This window comes from Schistocerca serialis, chromosome 1, assembly GCF_023864345.2.
Source record: "Schistocerca serialis cubense isolate TAMUIC-IGC-003099 chromosome 1, iqSchSeri2.2, whole genome shotgun sequence".
Classification (NCBI taxonomy): domain Eukaryota; kingdom Metazoa; phylum Arthropoda; class Insecta; order Orthoptera; family Acrididae; genus Schistocerca; species Schistocerca serialis.
This window is the reverse complement of record NC_064638.1, coordinates 545364996-545380725: the sequence shown is the minus strand read 5'-3', so window position 1 is coordinate 545380725 and position 15730 is coordinate 545364996. Positions and strand designations below refer to the sequence as shown.

At 44.4% G+C, this 15730-nt stretch overlaps 1 protein-coding gene across 16 annotated transcripts in view; it reads right to left on the bottom strand.

Moving 5' to 3' along the window:
* LOC126475204 (calcium/calmodulin-dependent protein kinase type II alpha chain) overlaps positions 1–15730 on the bottom strand; it is a 1005993-nt gene that overhangs the window by 380500 nt on the left and 609763 nt on the right. The gene's annotated exons all lie outside the window — the stretch shown is intronic.

Sequence of the window (15730 nt, the reverse complement as noted above, 5' to 3'; positions counted from 1 at the left end):
ACCGGCAGCAGCTAAGGCAGTGCCGGAATAGCACATTACCGACGCAGTTCAAAGGACTCGCGCGGGCGCCGGAACACTGCAGTTTCTGCCGCGAGCCACAGAACCAGAAATCTGCTACATAACAGGCACTGAGCACATGACAGCATTACTGCGAGCCCGACACTTCGCGACGTTTACTGGAAAGTGGCTCATGCAGCGGTTTTCGTACATCTAATCCCCAATACTGATTCTGGTTCGTCATGCAAAGAAATGCGGTTCTAGCTGATGGTTTTTCTCTTGCACAGTCTACACTGCCATCGATGAGCATGTAAATGATTACAGGTCCAATTCTGTGAGACACGTATCACGGCCGCCTGATTGCGCTAGAACTGTTGGAGTGTTATTACCAGGTCTGGTAGGGTGGACAGGGGTTTACAACATCTTAAGTGATAGCTGTGAAGGACAGGGAGATGATGCATACGAGGCGTGATTGGAAAATTTTAAGAATGGCTCCGCTACTACTTACTGGTTTGGCGGGCAGGTACACGGAGGGTGGGGAGTGAGTCATTGCCTTGCCCTTGAACGCCCTCTGACAGGAAACTGCGTTTCCTTAATTCAATTCGTTGTGGCAGCTAGTTAAGTGCAGGTCTGTTAGGGCTTGCTGCCGGACTCTACCTGCGTGAAAATTGACGTAAAAACGGAGCAACAAATTTGTGTGAAATTTTGTTTTAAAACCGAGAAATCAGCTTCTGAGACTTACGAACTATTAAAAACAACTTTTGGAGATAATTGCATGAGTCATTCAAATGTTTTTGCCTGATTCAACAGATTTAAAAATGGCCACGAATCATTTGAAGATGAATCACGGTCCAGCCCTCCTACCACCTCGGAAACGAATGAAAATGCTGTGGAAGTTCGCGACTTAGTGCACGCCGTTCGTAGACTTACAGTTAGGGAGATGGCTGATGAACCTAATTTAAGTTCCTATGCAGTTCAGTCAATTTTAACTGAAGATCAGAACATGCGTCGAGTGTCCGCAAAATTCATTCCAAAAGTTTTGTCAAGTGTCCGGAGACAATACCGACTTGAAGTGTGCCAAGAACTGATTAATCGGACTAAAAATGACCCAGATTTGTTAAATAGGGTAATTACAGGTGACGAATCGTGGGTGTATGGATATGATCCTGAAACCAAAGTGGACCTTGGTAGCCGAGCGGTTCTAGGCGCTTCACTCCGGAACCGTGCTCCTGCTACGGTCGCAGGTTCGAATCCTGCCTCGGGCATGGATGTTTGTGATGTCCTTAGGTTAGTTAGGTTTAAGTAGTTCTAAGTTCTAGGGGACTGATGACCTCAGACGTTAAGTCCCATAGTGCTCGGAGCCATTTGAACCATTTTTTTTAAACCAAAAGTGCCGTCTTCGCAGTGGACGACTCCAGGTTCATCACGACCGAAAAAAGCACGGCAAAGTCAGTCGAAGGTGAAGACAATGTTGGTGAGTTTTTTCGATTCTACGGGTATTGTGCATCATGAATTTACCCCTGGAGGACAGACAATTAACCAGGAATACTACAAATGTGTCCTTGGGCGTTTGCGCGAAAAGGTGCGGAAAAAAGGCCTGCATTGTGGAAAGACAGGAGTTGGCTGCTACACCATGACAATGCTCCGGCTCATCGTGCCTTCTCCATCGTTGAACTTTTGACCAAATTCAAAATTCCTGCGCTTCCACAACCACCATATTCCCCTGATTTGGCCCCTGCGGACTTCTACCTGTCTCCTGAATTGAAATTTTCACTGAAAGGGAAGCGATTTGACAGGATTGAAGACATTCAGGCAAATACGGAGAGCTTCCTTAACGCGCTTAGGAAAAAAAATTTCCAAGAATATTTCCAAAAGTGAAAATACCGATGGAGTCGGTGAGTTCAGTCAGAAAGGGACTATCTTGAAGGAGATGCATCATAGTAGCATGTAAGTACCACCATTGTACAATTAGAAGCCCATTCTTAAAACTTTCCAATCACAATTCGTACTTCAGCGTAAACAGTTATTTTATCTGCGTGCGTTCTCATTAGGTTTCTGCTTGTTTTTTAAAAAAATACAGCTAATCTAGACGGAGTCACTCTTTGTGCAGCGAAGTGGAGCAAGAAATATTAGGCAGCAAGAAACTAACTGAAGAGAAACAGCCACCGGACTGAAAAAATCAGAAAATCTGGGCTGCTAGGACACAAACGTGATGGGAAGAGTTAGGCAGAATTCAGGTAAAGAGAACTGAAAGTTCATTCACGTTTGCCGCAAACTGTTTCTACACCCCTTCGACGGTCCCATCTCTATGTCCCAACTCCCCCTGGCACACTTTGTGTGTGTGTGTGTGTGTGTGTGTGTGTGTGTGTGTGTGTGTGTGTGTGTGTTTCATCAGTTCTATGACTGCTTCGATGCGGCCCGCCACGAATTTCTCTCTTGTGCCAACCTCTTCATCTAATAGTAGCACTTGCACTGAACGTCCTTCGTTATTCTCTGGATGTATTCCAATCTGTTCCGCTACAGTTTTTACCCTCTACGGTTCCCTCTACTATAGTGGATGTTATTACATTATGTCTTAAGCCAGGTTCTGTCATCCCTTACTTCCTTCTTCTCAATATTTTCCACATGTCCCTTTACTCACCGATTCTTACCTCATCAGTTCACTTGAATTTCAACACCCTTCTATAGCGCCACATCTCAAACGCTTCGATTCTCTTCTCATCTTTTCCGTCTTCCCCAAGTCCATGATTCACTTCCGTAAGATTCCGTATCCGAAAAGTACATTCTCAGAAATTTCTTCCTCAAATTCAGGCCGATGTTTGATATTAGCACTTTTCTTTTGGCTAGGCATGCTCTCTTGATCTGTGTCACTCTTTCCACTTTACCTTCCTCCGTTCGTCAAGCACTATTCTGCTTTTAACAAAGCAGAATTCTTTCACTTCGTCTACTTCCTGTTCCCCCAGTTTTCACATTAACTTTATCACTAACCTAATTTCGGCTACTCATTATTTTTCTTTTAGGGCAGGTACGGAAATGTGTAAGAAAACAACGTCTCATGCCAAATACAGCAGTTCTCCCTGTAAGTGGATCTAGTAGCTAACCTCTAACGGATTTCAAATGCAGCTACCATTTTTTGCAGTGGTGCACAACATCTGCTAAAATGAACAACTCTGAACGTCTTCGTGATTTACTAAAGCCACTTCAGGGTATGTGATTGATGGTATTTCGGACACTATCATATTCGCCTCCTCCCTCTCTCCCATACACCTTTCATGTTCCGTTTGTGAATGAAGCGCGGGAACAAACACTATCGATAATCATCTGCATGAGTTCGAACTTCTCTGATTTTCCTGTAAAGGACAAATTTTCGGGACTGAATAATGACCGATTCAAGTGCTTCCATCCTGAATATGGCGTAAGGTTCATAAAATACGAATTAAGAGCTTACAGAAGCATGCAATCATCATCTCCTTCTTCGTTCGCGGGTGGAACAGGAGCTGACGAGGCAAGTTATTTGTAAGAAGTGCTTTTCGCTACCCAATACACAATGCGCATCGGAGAATTCGATTAGAGCTACGTACATAGCTGTAAAGACGACCCAAAAGCTACATTGTCTGCTAATGACTGGTGGTATCTGGCAGCGCGAACCAGAAGCACACTACCAGCCACGCACGTCCGTCGTGCAGCTTGCCTATGCAGTCAGGCGCAGTTAAAAGGACTAATACACGTGTTAAGACATCTGGGAGTAACTTCTGTGATACAAGAGTGAGTCCCAGAAGGTAAAAGTTGTAGAAGAATAATTGAGGATACTGGATGAAAGTGCTATTCTGCGATGAAGAGGTTGGCACAGCAAACAGTAGCACAAGGCGTCATCTGCAGAGTATTCTCGTGTATATAGTTTCATGCAATTATTACGTTGCAGATGTTTCGTTCTAGTGAATGAAATAGAATACCGCCAGTCATAAAATTCTTTGTTTAGGGCTGGTTCCCACCATCGAAAATTATTTCAAAGTTGAAGATGCTGTAACGTAATTTTCCATAATTGCAACCACACATGAAAAACATCGAGAAAGTGATGTATGTTTAATACATGTAAGAAGTATGAGATGACATTGAACTATAAGAAGGGTTTTATTAACTAAGAGAAAGTTTCATGATAGATCGTTGGCGTATTCTTGAAAGCAGGTCACGAGCAGCTGCCGAAACTAAATTACCTGATTTGTATGAAATGTCAGTTTTACTTACAGGAAAGCTCGTGACAAGACTTCTGGCACGTAAAATGGGGTTCTTCTTGCTGATTACCTCGCAAACAGTGAAATAACAACAAGCGAACACTACGCAAGTGTTCTAGACAAACTTGGCAATCAAAAAGGACTGAGAAGAAAATTACTTTTCAGCGGGAAACATGCGACTGATAGAGGAAACGCTTTCCGGTGATTGAAAAACTGAGAGATTTGACGTACGAATAGTTGGAGCACCTATACTATCACGCGCATTTGGTACACTCTGAAATATATACACGGTGTCCCCCGTAAGAGTAGTCAGCTGCATTTTCCCAAGTGTTTCGACAGATGTTTGCAATTTCATTTTTGCAACGTTTAGGCGCAGTCTCCCCAAACAAATATAGCCCGTCACGTCGACGGAATGAGTCGCTTTGTTTCCCATCACAAACAAAATTATTTTTGATACGAAATTTTACACATATAGTGTGACAACGTATGACATTGAGAGTGTAGAATATGTAGTTCCACACACTACATTTTTTGTTTTTTGTTAAGGATTATAACGATTTACCGAGACTTACAAATTAGTTTTTCGATCCCTGTTCAAATATTAGAATATCAGGAAAAATGTTGACAGCTTTTAATCACGTGCAAAGAAGGTCCGCAGTTAGTCGCAGAAGCCGTAATTTATGACCATATGCCTATACGATTCTTCTGGTTACGCACCGATGATGGCTGTTGTACTAGAAATCTAGATCTGCAACTGACTGCTGTCCGTTTTTACGTTTGAATATTCATCGGTGTGCACCACCGGTATCCAATGGATTCCAATTTAGTTAGCATTTTATCAGCTTAAATACAATATGGTGGGATTCATATGAAAAAAGGAATAAAATTAATTAGACCTGATAAACAATATCGATCACATTCAACGGACTGCAGTTACGATGGCGAGAACACTTTACTTCGCCAAGACCTTTCGTGGAGACGGTCAGAAGAGGCAGTTACATCGTGGGAAGGCCGACATGTCGAGTGTTAGGTTGAACCGTGATTGCGATGTGTAAAATTTTATATTCACCTTAAGTGAATGGAGGGGAACAGCTCAATCAAGAAGATCTTCCACATTTTTATTCAAACAAGAACGTCCTGGTTTACTAATACCAAAGAAGACCAATTCCTACAAATAAAGCCCGAAGACGCCTCTGAGAGGACCTCTTCCGTAAGAAGATTGTGACGATCGCCCTACGCCGGGACTAACAGTGAAAAAGAAGAAGCGGTGCCGCTTGGACGGAGGAGCCTAAGCAGGCCCATGGCTTCAAAGCATGCAGATTTCACTTCTGAATGTAAAAGGACTTAACGTGGTCGCAGACTACTTAATACATCGTTTACGCTTAAGTCCAAGAAACTGCAATTCAGAGAAATACAGGATTTAGAAAGTGTTCGTCGGCACATTTTAGAAATGCAAAAGCGTCGTGTAATTCTTCAGCGAACTGTAACATCGACAAAAACTAATAACTTGGAGAACAAAACGTACTGTGAGGGGAAGTGTGTTGTCGAGATTGATTATGTGAGTGTAGTAATGCGAGAATAGACCCACAAGAAGGCTACTGTAACTGTGGCCGAATCGTTAGAATAGACCCACAAGAAGGCTACTGTAACTGTGGCCGAATCGTTGGTTTCATCAGTGATACTTATAATATTACGCGGTACCAAAACCAGAAAACTTTCATGTTAAAAGTCTCTGCTCGCGGAAGCCTACGCTTTATATCGGAGCGGAATATTGTTTTATTCAATCATTTCTGCATACGTTCGAGGACATCAGACTTTCTGTGTGCTCCTCTCCCGACCCCCCCCCCCCACCCCCACCCCCTCCTCTCCAGTACGTGTTTGTAGGCGGGGTGGAGAGTTCTTTCCTATTCTGACATGGCTTACTGAAGATGCTGTAGTTTACCTGTCCTACCTTTCGACTCTCTAATCGCATTCGATTTTATAACGGCAGCAGGTACCGTCAGCCTTGGAATGGACGCCTTTTGCTGGCTGGCATGTTCTTTAAAGGCGGTCGCGACGGAAGTCCATGGCCAAGAAGCTGAAAAGCAACTGGTTATTTTGTGTAATTGCTTGCCATTTTCGACACTCTTAGTTTTTATCCTCCGAAACTTAGGTGAGAAACTTTACAATTTAACATGGTGATTCAGCTGCCCCTACTGATGTCGTTTTATGCAACCGGAAATGTTCTATCTGGCCTTCAAAAACCACGCTCGAGCTTTTTACTCGCTTCGCGCAATCTATTAATCCTAGAGAAAAATTTAATGTCGAAATTTAATGTAGTTAAATATTGTACTGCAAGAAACTAAACATCTATGGTCCATAGCAAGCTAACACAACAGTACTGACGAGCCCCTGCAACACAGCTACTACTGGCAACCCCAGATGCTCGACCCGCCGAAAAACAGTCAACCGCAGCGAAGGCATACTGTACACAACATGGAAACAAGCCACACACACCCCTTACACTGTGAGCTGATCTACGGCCGATCGCCCACTAACCTTGCATGCACTGTTGCACCTAGCAATCCGCTACTGCCCTTACTACCCGTCCTACTGTCACAGAGGTTTTTTTTTCCCTTGGGGCTTGCCTTGGCACTTTTTTCCCCCTCTGCCCTTACAAACCGCTACCCTTCGATCGCTTTCATCTAGTCTGTCTCCTGATGGACCATGTCAATGAGTAGGCCTACCCAGACGCATGGACAACATCACAGCCCTCATCCTGTGACTCCTGATTCGAAAAGTAATATGTTATACGGAGGTGGCAATAGAACTTTTGGTTTGGTCACCACGTCGGTGTGGGCGTGGTGGGACCCCATCCTATATACGGGATACGCTTTCGCTAAAGACCGTAATACTAGAGTTATCCAAGAAAAATTGCGAAGCAACCATCAAACGCTCCCCTACTCCCACACTCAGCCCAGAACAGTCAGTGTTTGTAGTATGTTGTTCACGGCACTCCATTCTACCACTGTACAAAAATTTGCCACTGCACCAATTATTTCCCAAATTCTGCTATTTTGTGTTCACTGATTGGTCTTATTAAGTCACCAGCTTAGCCGAGCATTTAAAAATTGTAAACCTGACGTCTGTGTAAGTTTTACCTAACAGTTTTGCGAATTCTAACAGCATAAAATAAACAATTATGCCGTCGAATTCGTCATGCCTTCTGACTACTGCGTATGTAACGGTTAAGATGGCCCAACTGTCAGCGAAATTAGTTTTAGTGTAATGTTTACAGAAGTCGTTTTCCTTTCATTACCGTCATAGGCACGTTTATGGCTCGAAATGGCTCTGAGCACTATGGGACTTAACATCTGTGGTCATCAGTCCCATAGAACTTAGAACTACTTAAACTTAACAAACCTAAGGACATCACACACATCCATGCCCGAGGCAGGATTCGAACCTGCGACAGTAGCGGTCACGCGGTTCCAGACTGAAGTGCCTAGAACTGCTTGGCCACAACGACCGGCAGGCACGTTTAAATTAATAATATCAACGAAGTAGCCATGCTGCTGGTCGTGTAATAGCCCAATCAATAGAGACCAAAAAAGGTCGAATATCGACAACAGTTGATGCAATCGGAAATTTTTGTACAGAAATCCTAACTGGTGATGGATAAGCGTGGAGTTGAAGGTGCGCTTGAAGGTCACTTTTGTACGTTTTTCTCGAATAACTCGGAAACCATGGCCTCCAGCGAAATTGTATCCCAGTACAAAATTAAGTTCCCCATTAAAAGGTCCTCGTTTTTTCTGTAGGCCATTCCGGTTGTTCAGAGTGAGTGACAGAATATGCGCGTTTTTTAAAGGCACGATATAACACTGCTGGTTGCATAAAACAATATCGGCAGGGGCAGCTGAATTACCCTGTATATGTAAAAATATTAACGCTTTTACTGGGAGTGCTTTTTTGAGGCATGGGGTACGGGGGTTGATGACGTAAACTGCATAATTTCTCGGGTCGTGCATGAGTCGGTGCGGCACACATGTTGCGGTCGATTAAAATGGTTCAAATGGCTCTAACCACTATGGGACTTAACTTTTGAGGTCATAAGTCCCCTAGACGTAGAACTACTTAAACCTAACTAACCTAAGGACATCACACACATCCATGCCCGAGGCAGAATTCGAACCTGCCATCGTAGCAGCAGCGCGGTTCCGGACTGAAGCTGCGGTCGATTCTTATTTTGATATCTCTGGTGTTCTTCTATCTTCACGGACTTGCCTCGGTTCTGAAATCGACTAGGGAAGGAGTGAGCAGCGAGCTCTTGGACGGTAGGCAGTGAGTGTGTTTGTGGTAGATAGCGAGTAAAAATTATACCGAGTTGTCGGCCGTTGAGCGCCGCACGTGGAAGCTTGCTGGCTATCCAACCAGAGTTGCGGCTCTGCGGCGTTAGTTGGCTGCCCTGTGCCGTAGGATGGGCAATTCTGCACGACTGGCGGGGGTTGCTAACCCAACCCGAAGTGGTCTTCTGCTCCTATCAGTCGCGGACGTTTCCGGCCACAAGAGCTCGCTGGTATTGTATTGCTGCTCTCGGCCGTCTTTGAGGTTCTAACTGTTTGAAATCAATTAGCAATTAAGCTCGCTAGTTATCTTTTTTGCGTCAGGCTTCTCGCTTTGGTATTCTGGTGCTGGCTCAACCTCTCAGTGTTAATGCTAAGTCACTTTTATAACGTTTGAGTTCCAAGTTGTTATAGGTTATCAAATCTACATCTACATCTGCATCCATACTCCGCAAGCCACCTGACGGTGTGTGGCGGAGGGTACCCTGAGTACCTCTATCGGTTCTCCCTTCTATTCCCCGTCTTTCTTAGTGCAAATATTTTATATTACACGCTAGCCTATTTTTAGTTGAGTTATGATTAGAAATTTGTTTTAAACGCTGAGCCGTATATCACTATAATACTTGCCATTGCTGGAACAAGAATTGTACTTCTGCTGAATGTCCAGTACAGTTACATCAGTTTCCTGTAATTGTGTTAACAAAATGTCACGGTAAATTCAGCCGTAGCAAAAATTGCTATTTTGAAGAGCGCGCCGCAGCGCGTAGTGTGAAGCAGTCGCCCACCGTTTCTGGCCGTGGCGCCGCTGTGGCAATCGCAGCTTTGGTGTCTCCCTCTGGTGGGAAAGGGGAAAGGGTCTGTTTAGTCGGTCGCAGTCAGTCTGGGGTCAGTCTGAGAGAGTCTGGGTCGGTCTCTCGTCCGCATTTGATAGGCAGTTAGTGTCTGTCTGTCGTTCGGAGCTGCCTCTGTCATGGTTGTCGGATTCGGTGTGTTAACGAATTTATTGCTTGAAGTGTAACGGCCTAATTCCTGAAATATGTTTTTATCTTGGCTCTCATCTTGAGAGGTGGTATATGTGTACTGTAGAGCATGTTTGGCCAACTTTGTATAATTTTATGTAAGATTGCATTTCATGGGCTTTTGTTTAAATGGTCATTTTAGTATATAAAGTTGCCACCCTTCCACCGTAAGACTTTTCTAAGAGGATAAAATCAAGTTGCACCTTCGGTGGCAAGTTAATCTTTTAATTTTAGTGTTTTGTACCATTTCCATCCCTCCTTCGGGGTGCATAGTTTGTGTGCTTGTGCGAATTGTTAAAATCTTTACTTTAAGGTAATCTGGTGTGTTGCAGATTTGCACCTGTGCAGTCTTTCAGAGGTTGTTGTGAGCGGTCGTGACCACGGCTGTGTCAAAAGGGAGCGGCAAGGTTCTCAGCCCGAAAGCTCATACACTCAAAAATTTGTTTCTTTCTGCCTCTGAATAAATTGTAACTTGATATTTAGAGGGAGCTTTCGGCTTATAATTTTAAATCTGTTTCTAAAAAAAAGCTTTTAAAATAAAATTCTCATTTGTTAAAAGCAATTTTATTTTGATTTCATCAGTTACTCCCTGGCAACTATTTCCACGCTCACATAGTCTGATTAAATGTGTTAATGTTCTCGATGAATCGCTAGTAAATAAAGTAAATTCTTAAGAAAAAGTTTTGAAAGTAAATTCACGGTTCATAAATGATGTTCAGTTAAACCATCTTGGCCAGTCCTTCCACGATTCCTACTTCTCAGGCATAACCGTTGTTGGTTCCTGGTGAGGTGTCAATTACTACTGAAGCTTGTATGTTTTGGTTTGCGTGCCTCTCTAGGACAGAGGTACCAACCGGTCACAGTGCACAAGCACAGCAGTGAGTTGAATGCAACGTGTCAGTCTATGCAGCGCTAACGGTGCGCACAGGCTGAACAGAAGTGGGGTGGGGGGAGAGCACAGCGCGCAGTCGGCGGGGCGCGCGGTGTGATTGTCGCCGCGGCAGCCGCCACTATTTGCGGCGCAAACACGCGCACGTGCGCGCGACACGGCGCGGCTCGGCGCAGCCGCCGCTACACGAGAGCCCGCCGCAGGGCCAATATTGACGTCGCAGCGCACCGCGATAAACGGCACGGCGCGGTGGTGACGCCACGCTACGTCACACCAGAGGTGCAGCGCGCGATGGCAGGTGTCGGGTTCGGCGATGGTGTCCAGCCGTGGTGCGCTCCCCGCGCTCGGTCTCCTCCTCCACAGTTCCTTTCTTTGAAACGCCACCCAGACCGCTGCCGTGCCCCACTTGTTGCCACTGCTGTCTACTGACGTAGATTTTTATGGCCCTTGCCCGTCCAGGCTGGTGTCGAAGCAGCATCATTTGGCCAAATGAGTAGATGCTTCGAAAAAACAGCAGGAAAATAGGAAGCTTTCGTATGCAGACGGTGTCAAGAGGAAGGCTTTACCAGGATAGATACATCTTAAAAATCCAACTAGCTGGAAGAAATCGGCGACGTCAGCTGATATAAAGTTTTTGCGGAGGTTAATGAACTTTGGTAACTGACTCCATATCCCAGGAAAGTGACCTCGGTTCTTATAACCTAGCTGTACCAGGCCACGTGTTGCTGTGCCTCAGCTAGGTTAAATGAAAAGTTGCAGGTGGATCTGCACCCTAATCTTCTTCTCGCCCTTCTCTCATCCCCTGTCCATCACTTCCTCCTCCCCCCCCCCCCCCCCCCTGGCCATCTCATCCTTTCCGCTCTCTCTCAATTTCCTCGTATCCCTCTCTCTTAGCTGAATCTTGTTTATTCTTATTGTAAACTCAGATTCTGTAGTAGTATTTTAATCATAAGTCGATGAATCATGAATAAAAGCTTTCTGTTTGCTACAACTTCACTATTATATACCCTTTATATACAATCATACGTGTTTAAAAAAATACATTCTCTATACGTGTCCTAACGTTTGTTAGAGTAAAGTGTAAAAATTTGAAGTAAATCGGTGCGGTACATTTTGAGATTATTGGCAACAATGTTTCCCTTTTATATATTACACATCCACTTCTACACTGAAGAGCCAAAGAAAGTGGTACACCAGCCTAATATAGTGCAGCGCCTCCCCCCCGTAGCACGCAGAACTGCCGCTACACGACGTGGCATGGACTCGACTAATATCTGAAGTAGTACTGGAGGGAACTGACACCATCAATCATGCAGAGATATCCACAAATCAAAAGAGTACGAGGGCTGAAGATCTCTTCTGAACAGCATGTTGCAAAGCATCCCAGATATGCTCAATAATGTTCATGTGTGGGGAGTTGGGCGGTCAGCGGAAATGTTTAAATTCAGAAGTGTGTTCCTGGAGGTCGCCTGTAGCAATGCTGGACATGTGGGGTGTCGCATTGTCATGCTAGAATACACAATGGTCATGAATGGATCCAGGTGATCGGACAGAATATTTACGTACGTGTCACCCGTCAAGAGTCGTATCTAGACGTACCAGGGGGTCTTATATCACTCCAACTGCACACGCCCCACACCATTCCAGAGCCTCGACCAGCTTGAACATTCCGCTGCCGACATGAAGGGTCCATGGATTCATGAGGTTGTCTCCATACCCGCACACGTTCATCCCCACGATACAATCTGAATCGACACTCGTCCGACCAGACAACATGTTTGCAGTCATCAATAGTCCAACAGACGGGCCCAGGCGAGGCGTAAAGCTTTGCGTCGTGCAGTCATCAAGAGTACACAGTGGGCCTTCGGCTCCGAAAGCCCTTATCGATTATCTTTCGTTGAATGGTTCGCATGCTGACAGTTGTTGATGGCCCAGCACTGAAATCTGCAGTAATTTGCGGAAGGGTTGCACTTCTGTCACACTAAACGATTCTCTTCAGTTGTTGTTGGTCTTTTCCGGTCGCAGCGATGTCGGAGATTTGCTGTTTTATCGGATTCCTGATATTCATGGTACACTCATGAAATGGTCGTACGGGAAGATCCCCACTTCATCACTACCGCAGAGACGCTGTGTCCCGTCGCGTATGCGCTCACTATAACACCAAGTTAAAACTCATTTAATTCTTGATAAATCTGCCATTGTTGCAGCAGAAACCGATCTAACAACTGCGACAGACACTTGTCTTATATAGGCGTTGCCGACCCCAGCGTCAAATTCTGCCTATTTACATATCTCTGTACTGCATGCCTGTACCAGTTTCTTTGGCGCTTCAGTGTATATTAAATTTATTAATGAATCAGAATATCAAACACGCGTATCTGAATGCAGCGTGGTGTCAAAATTTCAAGTCAATCGACCGAGTTCTTTTCGAATTCTGAAGAGCACAAACATATGCAGGCTGAATCCATGCTAATATTATAAATGCGAAAGTAACTGCGCTGGCCGATTTTGATGAAATTTGGTACGGAGAGAGCCTATATTTTTCTTCAGCGTTCTGTGTGTAGTCAAGATATTTATGATATGAAAAATATAACGCGAAATATGGAGCAATAATTACTCTTTCGGTGTGGCCGAGCGGTTGAAGGCGCTTCAGTCTGGAGCCTCGAGACCGCTACGGTTGCAGGTTCGAATCCTGCCTCGGGCATGAATGTGTGTGATGTCCTTAGATTAGTTAGGTTTAAGTAGTTCTAAGTTCTAGGGAACTGATGACCTCATATGTTAAGTCCCATAATGCATTTGAACCATTTGAATTACTCTTTGAAAAAGCTATTTACTCTTTAATTTTTGAACTTCATTATTCTTCTGGATATGCTTTTATTGCTTAGTGTATTCTATACAATATGTTTCAACGTAATGAGTACATCACTTACATAATCCTCAACGTCGCAATTTAGCCACTCAGAATCACGCGTCTCTTACGGCAGCTTCCAATAAATAAACAAAAAAACATCGTTCCTTTAGATGCAGAACACGGGAGGCTTTTACTGAATTTACATTTCATATTGGTATTCAAGCGAAGCCGCAGGTAACAGAAGCGTGAGGACAGTGACTTTTGCACGTATAAATGTTATAAAATTTGCGATACACCGAACTACAAATTGTTGATCATCATTCTTCGTCAGTTTGCCACTATTTAATAGTTTCAGATTTTTTTTTGTACCGTCGTCATTATTCATCGTAACAAAAGTACCGATAAGCGTCACCAGCTCGTGGTATTTTGGTTAGCGTTGCTGCTTCTTGATCACGCGGTCGCGGGTTCGGTTCTCAGGCGGGTCGTATATTCTCCGCTTGAGAATGGGCGTGTGATGACTGTGTGTGTAATTTTATCACCATCAAAGTGCAAATCGCCGAATTGGCGTCGAATAAAAAGACTTGCACCAAGCGGCCGAACATCCCGAACGGGGTCTCCTGGTCAATATAGCATCGCGCATATTTCGTTTCACTGATATGCGAGTGCAGGTATGGGTAACAGTTTTTGTGTATAAAGGCGAACAAATACCGTCTTTTATTAACGATTAACGGTTTCTATCTGTCCTACAGATCATGTTTAGTTCTGGCGCCGTTTGCAGTTTGGATAGTAATCAAGAATGGCTCTCGTACTATGTCGGCGATTTCTGCGCAAACACTGTCTCCACGTACACGTACACCATAATTACTCTACCACGAAAACATTGGGGTTACACCCGTCTGGAATGAGACCTTCCCGCGGGGTCCACTGGGGGCCGAATCGCACAATAACCCTGGGTTCGGTGTGGGGCGGCGGTGGGGTGAGTGGACTGCTGTAGCCTGGGTGCGATTGTGTACCACTGAGGGCTACGGCGGGGACGAAGCCTCTCCGTCGTTTCTAGGTCCCCAGTTCAATACATACATACACACATACATGGCTCACGTAACTGACCAACAATTTACATCAGTCCATGATAATGAAATAATACATTTCGCAGCTACACAACACAGGATGTTTACAATTAAACTTTCGCTACTTGAGCCAGTATAAACTGAAAACGATTTACCGCTTGAGTACTCATCTTTATAGGATTATGATCAGATAGTGTGCAGCAGGATTCGCATCGTTAGTAATGATAGTGTTATGCCCTGCTGTTAGGTGTCGATACTGGTCTGGCGACGTAGGTTACAAACAAAAGCATCAGTGTGGATTATACTTGCAGTCAACCTGAATATGGACAAGGTCAGCAGGCCTTTACTCGTAAAGCTGTTTAATCAAAACAGCAGCAGCAGTGCTGCTCCTCTTCGCGAGTATCGACGCACGAAAAGAATACGGAGACGTCCCCTTCCCGCACCGGGGTTGAAGAACACGATTCGGAAGTTCGAATCAATTTGGAAATTACTCCTGTACCACAAATTGTTGAAGAAGTTACTGTTGCCACGGTTGAGAATGCTGGAAGCAATGTGCAATCTTCAAGCAGCACACGGACTGTGTCACGACAGTCGAACATTCCATGATCCGACGTTGTAAAAGAGCTGCTAACAACTGTGAAATGCTATCTCTAGTGCACTTCCAGGCTGTCGTGGACGGGGGTGGCCGTCACATTGAGGAACGATTGCAACCTGTAACGTAAACATGGTACGCAATTAATAAACGTTACCCTCTTATGTGGAAATTAAAATCTGTTTCTTTCAATGGCTTATTACTTATCCCTCTTCTAGACATCCTTAAAATGTTTGCACAAAGTTTCATTGTCCTACGATCACTCGTTATCCATGGGAAGTCCACTGAAATAGCCGCGCGGATAGCCGTGTGGTCTGAGGCGCCTTGTCGCGGCCCGCGCGGCTCCCCTCGTCGGAGGTTCGAGTCATCCCTCGGACATTGCTGTATGAGTGTTGTCTCTAGCGTAAGTTAGTTTACGTTAGATTAAGGGGGGTAGGACGTCAAACGGGTCGATTTGGAGCAGGAGAGGCATCACAGGACATTTTAATTTCCAGTGTCTATACTTTTACAAATAAATTCATAAAACTTTGTCAGCATCACCAGGAAGGATTCAGGATTCACACTCATTGCAGTGGAAGTTCGAAAACATAACAAAATAATTTTTTTTACGTGTGAAATTTCATCATTTTTTTCTCTTACTAATGGCTGCATTTGTTGCTATAGGTACACTTTTCTTCATAAGTAAGAGAGATGGTTCGATAAATTTTGCACGGCATAAATACCATACCTACAGGTGTATGAAACTCTAGAATTTATTTAAT